At 37.9% G+C, this 12,500-nt stretch overlaps 1 pseudogene; it reads left to right on the top strand.

Moving 5' to 3' along the window:
• Positions 1-11,321, top strand: part of LOC138002314 (uncharacterized) — an 11,601-nt pseudogene extending 280 nt beyond the window's left edge.
• Positions 11,322-12,500: the final 1,179 nt, after the last annotated feature.

A 12,500-nucleotide genomic window follows, 5' to 3' on the forward strand; every position in this document is an offset into this window, starting at 1 on the left:
ATGCCATTGCGATAGAAGTGTGATCATCCCCAACCATAAATTTCTCGATGCTTTTGAGGGAAACCATTTCATCAGATTTCATATCTAGCCTGAGCATGTGTAGCATACATGTATTTGCTGTGAAACATGTTTTAATACTTGCTATTTCATGAAAGACAAGCATGTAGCTTGATAGTCTGATTTATGTATTGTGCTGCTTCCAACATTAAAAGTTAGGAGCCAAAGTCATTTTTTCAAGAGCCTAGAATGAATTAATTCCAGCTGGGATCATATTTTAATACAAGAAAGTGAGGATGAATCAGGCTGCCCGTTCAGGCTACTTGTCCAGGCGCCCCAGGCAGGTTTTGCTAAAAGGCCCACGGCCTGCCACGGCCCGGAGGCCCAGTGGCCCGGAGGCCCAGTGGCCCGGAGGCCCAGTGGCCCGGAGGCCCAGTCCTGATTTTCCACAGTTTTTTTTGTGCGCATGCACAGATCTGCATTGGGTTTATGCGTGAAAAATGGACGACAGTGAGTTTGAATAGGCCATTTCCAAGTTCATGTCTGCCTCCTCTTCAAGGCGAGTCTAAGTGCGAAGTTTTTCTTATGAAAATTAGTTGTCATTCATATGTAAAGTAGAACTAATTACCATCACAAAAACTTTGCACTTAGACTCCCTTTGAAGAGGAGGCGGATATGAACTCTAAAATGGCCTATTCGTTTACCATTTTAATCATTTGAATCCTTGTTTCTGTTTGTTGTTGTAAACAGACGAAAACAACAGAGAATGACAATGTTTTTCACTTAGCAACATGCAACGAAAGAAAGGATCGAAAAGGATTGAAATGATTATTATAATGGTAAACGAATTCAAACTCACCGTCTTTAATTTGCATGCCCAAACCCGATGCAAAGCTGTGCATGCGCGTGGATTTACCGCTGGACAACAAAACTGTGTGGGTCTCCGAGCCGCTGGGCCACCGCGAGCTGTGGGCCGCGGGCAGCTGGGCCTGCTTTTAGCAAAACCCGCCCCAGGCGACCGGGCGACCGTTAGGCAGCAACCTTGACCCTGTTTCTGAATTTTCAGAAGTTATCTCACTCCAGGATGATGATGATGAAAGCAGCTGGGTAGGAGTTGATACGTACGTTAACTGGTGACGGTTTAAGTGGTCCCAAACCACAAGGTGAGCATTTCGTGTGTTAATGGAAGGGAATGTTAATCAGTTTGTGTGCTGATTTACAAATTGCGGTGATTACATGTATGTTGAATTTTGTTTTTTGACAGCATTCCTTAACAGTTGATTATACGGTTACGCTTTTCAGAAATTATTTCGCTGGAGGATTATGATGAAAACAGCTGGGTGGGAAGTACGTTACCTGATGACAACTCAAGTGGTCCCAAACCCCAAGGTAAAAAGCAAGCATTTCTTGTGATGAGAGAGTTGAAAACACTAACCCTAGTCCATGGACTACCCCGACAGACTACCCAAACGGACTACCCAAAAAGGACTAACTACCAAATACTATTTTGATTGAGTACTATTGAAAGTACTGAATTGATTATGTACGTACATCGCATGTAACTTATTTATATATGTCTGCAAGGCCACATACGACTTATGCGCCAATCAAATCGAAACTTTAACATCCCCCCCCCCCTTCCCCAGCAGAGCCCGGGCATTTGATTAACTATTGTGCCCAGGGAGTGGGGAATACGACTTTTGCCTGCATAGGGTGGGCATTTTTTTTTGGGAGCTGAAGTCGCTAACAGCTATAAAACATCTGTTTTGATGAGATGGAAGAATTTGAAGGAAGAGATACAGCATTTGTGAGCGATTGGCTTACAGAAAAGATCTTCACAAGTTGTCTTCAAAGGAATTTTGGCTGCGTAATTCATCTTTGTCATACTATAGAGTAAATACAATAAGGTACGTTTTCATACCCCCCCCCCCCCCATTTCATTGTTAAAGCTCTGAACGCTGTACGTTTCTGTCAGAGGTAATCAACCAACACTAAGCAATTTAAAATACATGCAGTCGTAAACTCTGTAGGCTCTGTTCCCTTGTTAAACCACCTTTGCCATGTTTCGGAGTTAGAGCAGCTTATTGTTGCTTACTGACATTGTTCAACTTCATCAATTCAATTTTCAAGTCACTGTTAATAGTTTCAATATTATAGTTGTGCTTTTTTAGTAGGTCAAGTCTGGTAAAAAACAATATCATCATATAAAGGGTCACAAAACATGTGTTAGCATGTTTTTAGTCAAGCTTTATTAAGACGACAGGAGCCAACAACGATTGTTCTTTAGTAGGGTATCACAGACAAATTCAATGATAGGGTAGGGCATTTGAGCACCATTGTGGCCCGAGGGGGTGGGAATGTCAATGATCCAATCTTCAAAAAGTTCAAATGTCTGGGCTTTGCCCAGGGCTGGGATGTTGAAGTTTCAAGTTGATCGCCCCACTTATTCAGAAATTGCACTGGTTTCACTTCACTTACATGAAGTAATCAGCCATTACAACATTACTGAAAGCTAACCTTTTTAATATGGGTGCTGAGACTTAAAGTACTGTTGACTAATGCTGTTTCAAATGGATGTTTAGGCTTAGGACTAACTGTGACGATACTTACGACCAACAGTACTCACTTGCAATAGTATTTTTGGGGTACTCCGGTAGTCAGTTGGGTAGTCCAGGGACCAGGGGTCAGTGTTTTCAAGTCTCCCATTTCTTGTCAATGTAAGGGAAGGTGTAGTCAATGAATTTTTGGAAGGAGTTTACTGTGAGGCACAACAAAGAAATAGTTTTCTTGGGAAAAATCATTCCAAGATTGTACATTTTGGACTAGAGATTACTGGTAATAGTCAATACTATAACTAGACAGAACTTATCTTGGATTATTGAATGGGCCTCCACACAAAGCAATGGCCCATAACCCAGTGAAGAATCCAGGCCCCATGGAAAACCTGTGCGTGTGCCCCAGCAAATAGCAAGAGAATTGTAAAATCCTTACAGCGAAAATTATCAAACCATTTTGCTAAGGACATCACATCAGATCGTTAAATGTGAAGAATCACTATTATTATTGTTATTATTGTTATTGTTATTGTTATTGTTATTATTATTGTTATTGTTATTGTTATTGTTATTATTATTATTATTTTGACATTAACATTCCTTAGTTTTATTTTCAGGTAACCACTGGCTTATTTCACTACTTTAAGACAAAATAGTTTTCTTAGACTTAAAATCAGAACCAGAAGATTAGAAGAAGGTTACCAATCTACTTCAATGGCTAACAAGTGTTGTTACAAAAGTTAGAGTTAGAATTGTCACTTTCCTCAACAAGACAGTGAATGTGGTGATTACCAGCCAGGAAAACAAACCAGGAAAAAGTTACAACACTTTTCATGACCATCATCCCCCAAAACGTAGCTTAAAGATGCTTGGGATGGCTTCCACAGTAAATTGCTGTGGATCATCATCTGTCTTTCGAAATGCAACAAAACGGAACATGACAGTCTTACGATATTCTGATGTATTGTCTGCTATGGAAAAGTTTCCCTTTGCTCCAAAACACTCTCATTTTCAAACCCAAATTATTTGGGTTTGAAAATGAGAGTGGAAATAGTACACATGTAGAGGATTGCATCAAAGTCAGGTATCTTAGGCCAGCTTTTGAAAAAGTTGAGGATTTTGTCAAGAAAATGTAGGCCAGAGTTTACAGACTGAGGTGAAGTCTTTTCCTTTTATAGACACCTGGTATAATGAGAATTATTCTCAAAAGTAATTTACAACTGGCTGAATTTTGCAGAATCATACATTTGCAGTGGAAACTGGAACTATGAACTTGTTCATTGATCTCCAATTAATTGATGTAACTTGGCTGAACTTGTGAGCAATAAAATTGATGAATGTAATGTCAGTACAAGCAATTAATACTGCTGGAATCGACTTGTATTTTGTTTTGAAATGCTTAAGTATTTAAGCTACATTGTATTTCCAGTACTACCACAATATTAACACAATATAAAAAAAAATCAGTCTTTTTTGAAATTGAACCACTTTTTAAAAGCTTTGTCTCTCTGACTCCAGCAATAATATTCAAGTTTATCTGGTCAAAAGTACATGTCCTTCCCACAAGGACAAGTCACTTCTGATTCGCTTATTAAGCAGATTAAAACACATATGGTAGCTATACATGCTTGGAATGGTGTGGTGCTGTGGTTGTAGCCAATCAGAACCAGGTTATTTGGATCTTCCACTACCCAACAGACTGGTATCTTTCATCTTGCTATCCTCCTTCTAGATATAACTGTGAGAAGAGATGAAGATGTTTTATGGATTCTGAGCATTAATTGCTGTCAAAAGAGGTGCATGAGGAAGTTGTCTGTTGATGATATTCAGCATGCTGAAGTTCAGTTCAATGAAAGAAGACAGACTTGTAAGAGGAACTTTGTGTTGGAGTTCTTGCGTAATCACAGCCATGTTAATGACATTGGAGAATATGAAACTGAATTCTTCATAAGGGGGAAGAGTGTATTCAAAGGAGCATGGCTTTTATCTCACAACATGAATAAAGAAACTTTTCGTAGAATTCTGAACAAGTTCAAGGACGGTGTCTTAGTTTTGGAACATGGGAACAAAGGGAAGAACACTGTTATTGCTAAGACTGCAGAATGTATTTCTTGGCTTCAGTTCTTTGTTAATTCCATTGGTGACCATCGGCCTGACAAAGGATGCATTCACCTGTCATCATGTTTCAGTAGGAGTGACATATATAGGAAGATGTTGGAGGAGAACACTGCATTGAATTTGCCAACCGTTTTCCTTTCCCACTTCTACAATATTTGGGAAAAACATTTCGCTCATGTTCTCATACCAAAGGTATGCAAAAAGACACTGTACTGGTATACATAAGAATAATTACTATTATTAATTAATATTATTATATCATCATATTTGCAAAGGCCTAGTAGCCAAGTAGTCTCGAAGAGTTATAAAGTTACACGGCAACCATCACACCAGAGTCTCACTTTTCATTGTAGTCTATTTCAACCCTGTATGAGTGTGACAATCTTCTTCTGAACTGTGTCGAAACTTTCTGGAAATTTGAAGTGTAGAGGTTATTAAAGCACTTCGTTTCTTTCTTTAAATTTTATTTACTTTATTTATTTAGTTTACAACACTTACAATAATATTATTACAATACCAACAGTACTTACGTTAGTTACAATGCTACCCCTATTACAATCAATGCTACACTACTTACACCAGGTGAGGAAATTTTAGAGAGGAAGACGTCACAGCACATGCAGATTCTTCGATTAGATTTTGGAGTTAGAGTTGGGTAATAACAAAAATAAAAAATGCAAATTTTCAATAATCTAACCACATATCCTCTCCACGCAGTATCAAAAATAACTGAATAAATAAATTGTTATAATAATGGTTCCCAGCACTGAATACAACTGTTTTGACTTAGCTGAGTATTTATGGGATTCCATAATTATTATTATTATTAATAATGATTTACATCATTTCTGCTTGGACTTTTTCGTATATCATATAGGGGTATTAATCTTTAAAAAAATATTGTTCTTTATTATCTTTCACAGGAAAACCGTTTCACTAAATGTACAGATTGTACAAAATATAAACAAGAGAAAGAGAGAACTATGGACAAAACAAGAAGAGCAGAAATTGATCGTTTGTTGAAGCTTCATCTTGAACTGGTTTCGTATATACTCTCATTTATGATTTTCTATTAAGTGGGCTTGGGTCATTTTTTGCATTTGCAGCTGCTGAAGGTAGCAGACACCAATTTTTATTATCAAATAAGCAGCCACAATCAAATTGTAGGAAGATGTAGATGTCAAATGATTAATAGGCTTAGTAAATTGAGTACATTAATTAGCACACTCAAAGACAGACAAAAGACTGGAAGTAACCTTGCTGCTGATAACACTAATCAATAGGTATTCTCAAAAATGAATGAACTCTTGACTTGTTTTTGGCATTAATAGGAGGGTCTCTTAGTGTGGAACTAATGTTATTAACTTGGTTTTATATTAGGCAAGAAAGAAGAGCTTACTACCTTCATAGGTACAAAGCAAGAAAATACCCAGAACGTTACATGGCTAGCATTGCAGATGGCATGGATCAATATACCACCAATACACCAAAGCTGAGAAGAATTAGCAAGGCCATGTCTGCCCTCACCACAGTTGGCACCCATCTTGTTGGTTCTATTGTACACAGTGGCCAGTCATCATATGGCAAAGACGTTTATGGATCATTTGACTATTACCAGTTCCCACATGATGCCAACCTAACAATGACTGTGCTTCTGGATGTGCTGGTATACTGGACAAATAAATACTTACTGCCTCCCGTCTTATATCTCCAATTTGACAACTGTGTTCGAGAGAACAAAAACCGGTACATGTTTGCCCTGCTTGCACTTCTCGTTGAGGAACAGATTTTTGAGAAGGTTTGTACAAGTAGTAGTTTCAGTCAGTTATTTCACTTTGAATTAGGGTTTGCACTTTTTTAAGGAGTTCAAATTCCATGACTTTTAAACGAGTTAAGGTCCAAGATTGTGCATAGCTCAGGTGTTAATGAGTTCCAGAGTGAAGGTGCAGCCACTGTGAATGATGGATCGCCCATTGTCTTCTTAGTTATACACTTGAACGGGACAAGGAGACAACTATTGGTAGGTTGCAAGGTATACTTGGACCCAGATTGTAACTGAACTAGATTGGTAATATAGTCTGGCGCAATGCCATGTAACTCTTAAAAATAAATAAGAGAACCTTGTACTGGGTGCGCTCCTTAACTGGAAGCCAGTATAAATCAAGAAGTAGCAGCCTTATATTTTAGGTTATTACTCAGATCAAATTTGAATAAATTAACAACCTCTTTCTGCCCAACTCAGACTGAAACTGACAATATGATTGCTTGATAGAAACTCGTCTTTATTGCATTTATCCTTGCTTTGACACTGCAATGATTAATTTACGGGATGTTTTATAATTTTCGATGACTTTCCAGGCCTGGAAAAAGAAATTTGTAAATTTGATGACTTTCCAGATTTTCCATGACCTGTATGAACCCTGTGAATTGAATACAGCACATTCATTTTAACAAAATTCATCAATACAAGTTCCAAGTGCATAATATGAAATATTGAGTGACTTATCCTAAAGCAAATTGCTGCAGAAAAAGTGTCTGAAGCAAATTGATTATGAGACAGTAGATGTCAATATCAGGGGCTGGTTCCCAAAGATTCATAGCAGTTCAACTATTACATGCACCAGTAATTAGTATTAAGATTACAACTCTGTCAAATGATGCATCAGGTTCTCAAGCAAATACCAGGTAGCAAAAATTATTGTTTTCCTTAGCCTTTTTTCCTAGATAAGAGTAAATTTCCTCCCTGTTGGACACACGCATGAAGATATAGATGCATTTTTTGGACAAGTGTGATGTATATGTCATTGAAGGTCAAAAACTCTTGTCATATTTTATTTTTACTCTACTTTAATGCCAGTCTCTTCATCTTGTTGATAGTAAGCATCCCCAGGAGGATGGTAATAATAATAATAATAACAATAATAATAATAATAATAATAATAATAATAATAGTAACACCAGTAATAGTAATTTAATAATAATAATAATAACAACGAGAAGGATATACTGTTAAAGTGATTCCAATGGTTATTGGATGTCTCGGAGGAAAAATGAAGGAATTGAAAGTCAATATGAAATGAATATTTGCTAACGATAAAGAAATAGAATTAATAGCACACGAGATACAACTGTAGCTAGAATTAATAGCAAAGGAGATGCAAAAGACAGTATTGGGGGAAAGCGAGTCTCTCATTAGAAAAATGTTATCTGGACTGTTGACATGAGGTGTCTTTATTATTTAGCTAACAAATTTGGTGTTATTAAAAGTCCCCCCCCCCAAAAAAAAAAATTCCTTTTTTGAATTTCACGGTTTACGGTTTGGCAATAGCGAATGGGAACTGAATTTTATTCTCTTTCACACTTGGTTTTGATTTGTATTAAGTGTTGTATGATGTTGAAGGTAATGAAAGCAATGGCTATTATCGATACCTACGTTGTCTTTTAACCTTAATTTTCATCTGACTTTTTTAACATCTTTCAACAAGTGGGATGTATAGGGGAGACAACTAGGCCTACTATATAGCGATGACCTTTCTTGTATTCTAGATATATTTAGTATATTTCAAATTTATGTTATAGGAATGGGACAAAATTGTAGAGTTGGTTAATTCAGGAAATAATATTTTTTGTGTTTTTTTAGACTTGCTTAGAGCACTGTCATCATGTATGAGTAATCCCTCTCCAAAGCCATATAAGCTGCAAGTTGTGTATGATATACGATCATGGGTTGAGGAGTATGCAGAGGAATTGCATGCACATACAGTACCAAAATGTTTCAAGTTCAAGTGCAATGACGCTGGGAAAGCTGAGATGTTTTATAGGAACTGGAGCCATGAAGAGTGGCTGGGGCAAGTTATTATCTTGAAGGTAAATTTGTATCATTTTAAACTGTCAAAATAGAGTACATGTATCGTCAACTATCATCATGTAAAGTTAACCTTCTTTTGTGCTTGGGTGCAAAGACATCTTTGTATGGACTCAAATTGTTAGACTTGTTCACTTAAGGGATCTTTATTTTTGTGTGTGTATGTGTGTTCAGTCTTTACCTATTGGAAAGCCCAAGCTTGTCACTCCCTCACTAGTAAAGTTGGACATTGAGGCCCTGAGATGCGACATTCCCAGGTATCACCAGAACATGCCAAAAGAAGCAGCTGATGTATGGGAAGGGTGGTTCAGTCATCTGGATGAACTTACGTGAGTTCCTGACAGTTACTGTTGGCCAATTGACAAATTAAGACAATCAGCTCAGACAGCACCAGCCCCTCCTGCAGCCCAAATCTCTCCTGACCTGTTAGAGTTGCGAGAGAGAGAGACTCGGCAAATTCAAGAGGTGAGTCCACAAGCATGCATTTATAGTAATTTTTTTTCTTATTTGTTTTTTTTTTCGTTTGCCATTACATGTGACCGGGAATGGGAAAACGCACACTAACGATTTTTCGTTTAACCGTAAAAGAAACTCTTGAAAACAAAAATCGAAACGATTCTTATTATCGTTTATACGGATGACTGTAGTGTTTAATTAAACGGTTGGCCAAAGTCCAAATTTATACGAATTTCCAAAAGCGTCAAACGCCTGCGGTTGAGGAAAAAACAAAAAGCTGAAATGAAGAAGAGGTGTTAAGCAATATTCTCAAACGGACAGCTTAAAAGTATCTCAAGAATTATTCTGACTTTTCGCGTAAGATAGATATTCCGACCATCTTTGTGTTCTTTTTCACCCAAATCAAGCCTCACCAGCGAGTCTGTTGAATTTTCTAAGTGATTGTTATCCTCAAGGGAATAGGTGGTTTTCACAGAGACGTCATCAAATTCTAAAATCAAAACCGCAATGTGTTTGAAATTTTATCTTTCGGAGGTTGAATATGACCTAGAAGTAAGTCTTTTTTCAAGGTTCGAGTTCCTGACAGCATTTTTAATTTCCGAATGGTCACCTTGCGTGACACCATGATATAAAGTTATTTGGTTGAAAATGCCTATGAATCTCGAGAGTCTGAGCGTTTCAAGTACATTAGGTGATACACATGTATTTTGTCTCATGAGCGAAAAGTATGCGCTCTTATCGCTAAATGAATTCCAGATATTCATGTGGATTTCTGGCCGCCATATTACCAACATGGCAGGTCGGTACAAAACTCTATAAAGTTGCGTGAAACGCTTCAACAAATAACTCAGAAACGATGTACTGCACACACCTGAGAATTGGTGAAGTACTTTATAAATGTGTCTCCTACAACATTCCAAGTTTTTGGCGTATTTCATCAAACGGTTTCGATTTTTTTTTGTTGCGTGACAGTGGGAGCGATCTATTGAACTGGTCCCTTGGTGCGCGCTCTTTTAAAGGTCCAAACGTGGCTTGGTCTTGAAATATATTTTGGGAAAGTAAGGCAAACCGACAAAAAGTGAACTGTTGGTCATTATGCCGATGTTAAATTAAAATCGACAAAATCTAGACTTTGACTTGACATTATGATCACTTAAATCATTGAAAGAGAGAGATGCTTTGATTTTGCAGTTATTTTTCCTACAAAGGGGCTATATGATGTTGCTGTTATTTTACCATTACTAATGCTCCTAAAGGTCCCGCTTTTAATCGATTTCTTTAAAGTCTTCCGAGTTTTTTTTTCGAGTCTTTGTTAAAAGTTTGCGCACACAAACACTTCAAATGGCCGGAAGATTGTGTTGCATGATTCAGTCATCCAATTGAGAAAAATCTTTTCATGAAAATAAACTGAGCTACGTTGAAACAGAATTGTCTTCATTGGACACTTTTTTCAGTGTATTGTTTTCTAGGCAATTAAAAGTATGCATCCGAAAGTCAGAGAATTTGCAGAATTTGTAATTAATGCCAGGTCTCTTGTTTCCGCTGTTCTTTCAGAGCAGAAACAACCGCCGTCGCTTTGGCAAAGCATATTACTTTTCTTTCTTATCTTCTACTTTTTTCTTGGGGTAAATTTGGTGAGCTTCATTTGTGGAAACTGAGTTTGTGGTTATTTTGTCGAGGCAACTTGTAATGTCTCGTGTAACCATGAACTTGTTGATTTCAGTGATGTGATTTACATGTTTATGCGAATTTATTGCGCGGCCACGCTTTGTTTCCTCGCAGTTATAGGGTCCAAAAATTCAAGGAAAACGATAAACTCAGTCTTTCCATGGAATAGTCCCTTATCAAACTGTTTAATTTAAATGTATTGATTTATTTGTCAGTTTTTGGTTTTTGATTTCAACTTTAATTAGCATTTGATTCTTTACTGTAGATCTACACTGGCCGCTATAGAAACCAACGGCAAAGACAAGATCCTGTGGAAGTGACTGACAACTTTCTTGAAAACTTGCATCCTGGTTGTTTTGTGGCTGTATTTTTGGAAAATTATGATAAGATGCCAGTATTTGGAAAAGTATTATCTGTTGGGGAAATACATTTTCAGATTCATTACTGAAAAGGGTCATATGGTGGAAAATGGTCACCCCAACATCTTCCGCGAAGGAGAACAGAGCCTTGGCTTGAGGACTTGCCGAAATCGTGTATTGTTTGCTGTGATTTTCACCTAACAGAAGATAGCAGACTAATGCCATCTACGAAAACATTTCTTAAAAATAGGTATGCTGCTCTTAGAGAGTGCGTGTAACCAGGATTTGGATTTAATTTTTGAAAACCCAGTGAATTAATTAATTAGCCAAAACCGGTCAGACTTGTATTTTACTCTGTCCAGACGATTTTAATCATCAATGGGTTAAAAAGTTCCACTAACCACCTTAGTCATTGCATTTGTATGTAGTACAAAACGGAATTATCAATTATCAAAACACTTTGCCTTTTGAAATGAAATACAATTTGCGTCCGTGAGAGAGTTTCTGCTATTTTCTGTAAACTGTATATACATATGAATTAAAAGTTATTATTTAGTAGACAAATAGTGGTTTGTACACCAAAGCTGTTCTTTCATAGTGGGGGTTAGGGGGTTGACTTACTCTCCGCACATGTAGTTAGTTTGCAGCACCAGTCAAGGATGTCCGCAGAATTTCTGCGGCACTAGTCAGATGGCCTCAGAATGTATGCAGCACCAGTCAAGGATGGCCGCAAAATTTCTGTGGCACCAGTTAAGGCTGGCCTCAGAATTTTCTAGCCGCAGAATTTTTGCGGCACCAGTCAGAGATGGCTGCCGAATTTCTGGGGCGCCAGTCAAGGATGGCCGCAGTATTTCTGCGGCACCAGTTAAGGATGGCCTCAGAATTTTTTAGCCGCAGAATTTCTGCGGCACCAGTCAGAGATGGCCTCAGAATGTATGCAGCACCAGTCAAGGATGGCCGCAGTATTTCTGCGGCACCAGTTAAGGCTGGCCTCAGAATTTTCTAGCCGCAGGATTTCTGCAGCACCAGTCAGAGATGGCTGCCGAATTTCTGCGGCGCCAGTCAAGGATGGCTGCAGTATTTCTGCGGCACCAGTTAAGGATGGCTTCAGAATTTTTTAGCCGCAGTATTTCTGCGGCACCAGTTAAAGATGGCCTCAGAATTTCTGCAGCAGCAGTCAGAGATGGCCTCAGAATTTCTGTGGCACCAGTCAGAGATGGCCTCAGAATTTCTGCAGCACCAGTTAAAGATGGCCTCACAATTTTATAGCCGCAAAATTTCTGCTGCACCAATCACTTTTAAAGTTTTGCAAGGAATATATAGGAATAATAGGACGAGTGGCTCTTGGTAGTCCATCTTAATAATTATTTTACTGCACTGTTATCCACAAACTAAGGTTCTTGCTCTTTTTCTCTGAATTCACCAGCTGTCCGCAAGAATTGCTGAATTCCTTCAAATTTATAATTTATTCAGTCAAAATAT

Source organism: Montipora foliosa, chromosome 5 (genome assembly GCF_036669935.1).
Source record: "Montipora foliosa isolate CH-2021 chromosome 5, ASM3666993v2, whole genome shotgun sequence".
In the NCBI taxonomy this organism is placed as follows: domain Eukaryota; kingdom Metazoa; phylum Cnidaria; class Anthozoa; order Scleractinia; family Acroporidae; genus Montipora; species Montipora foliosa.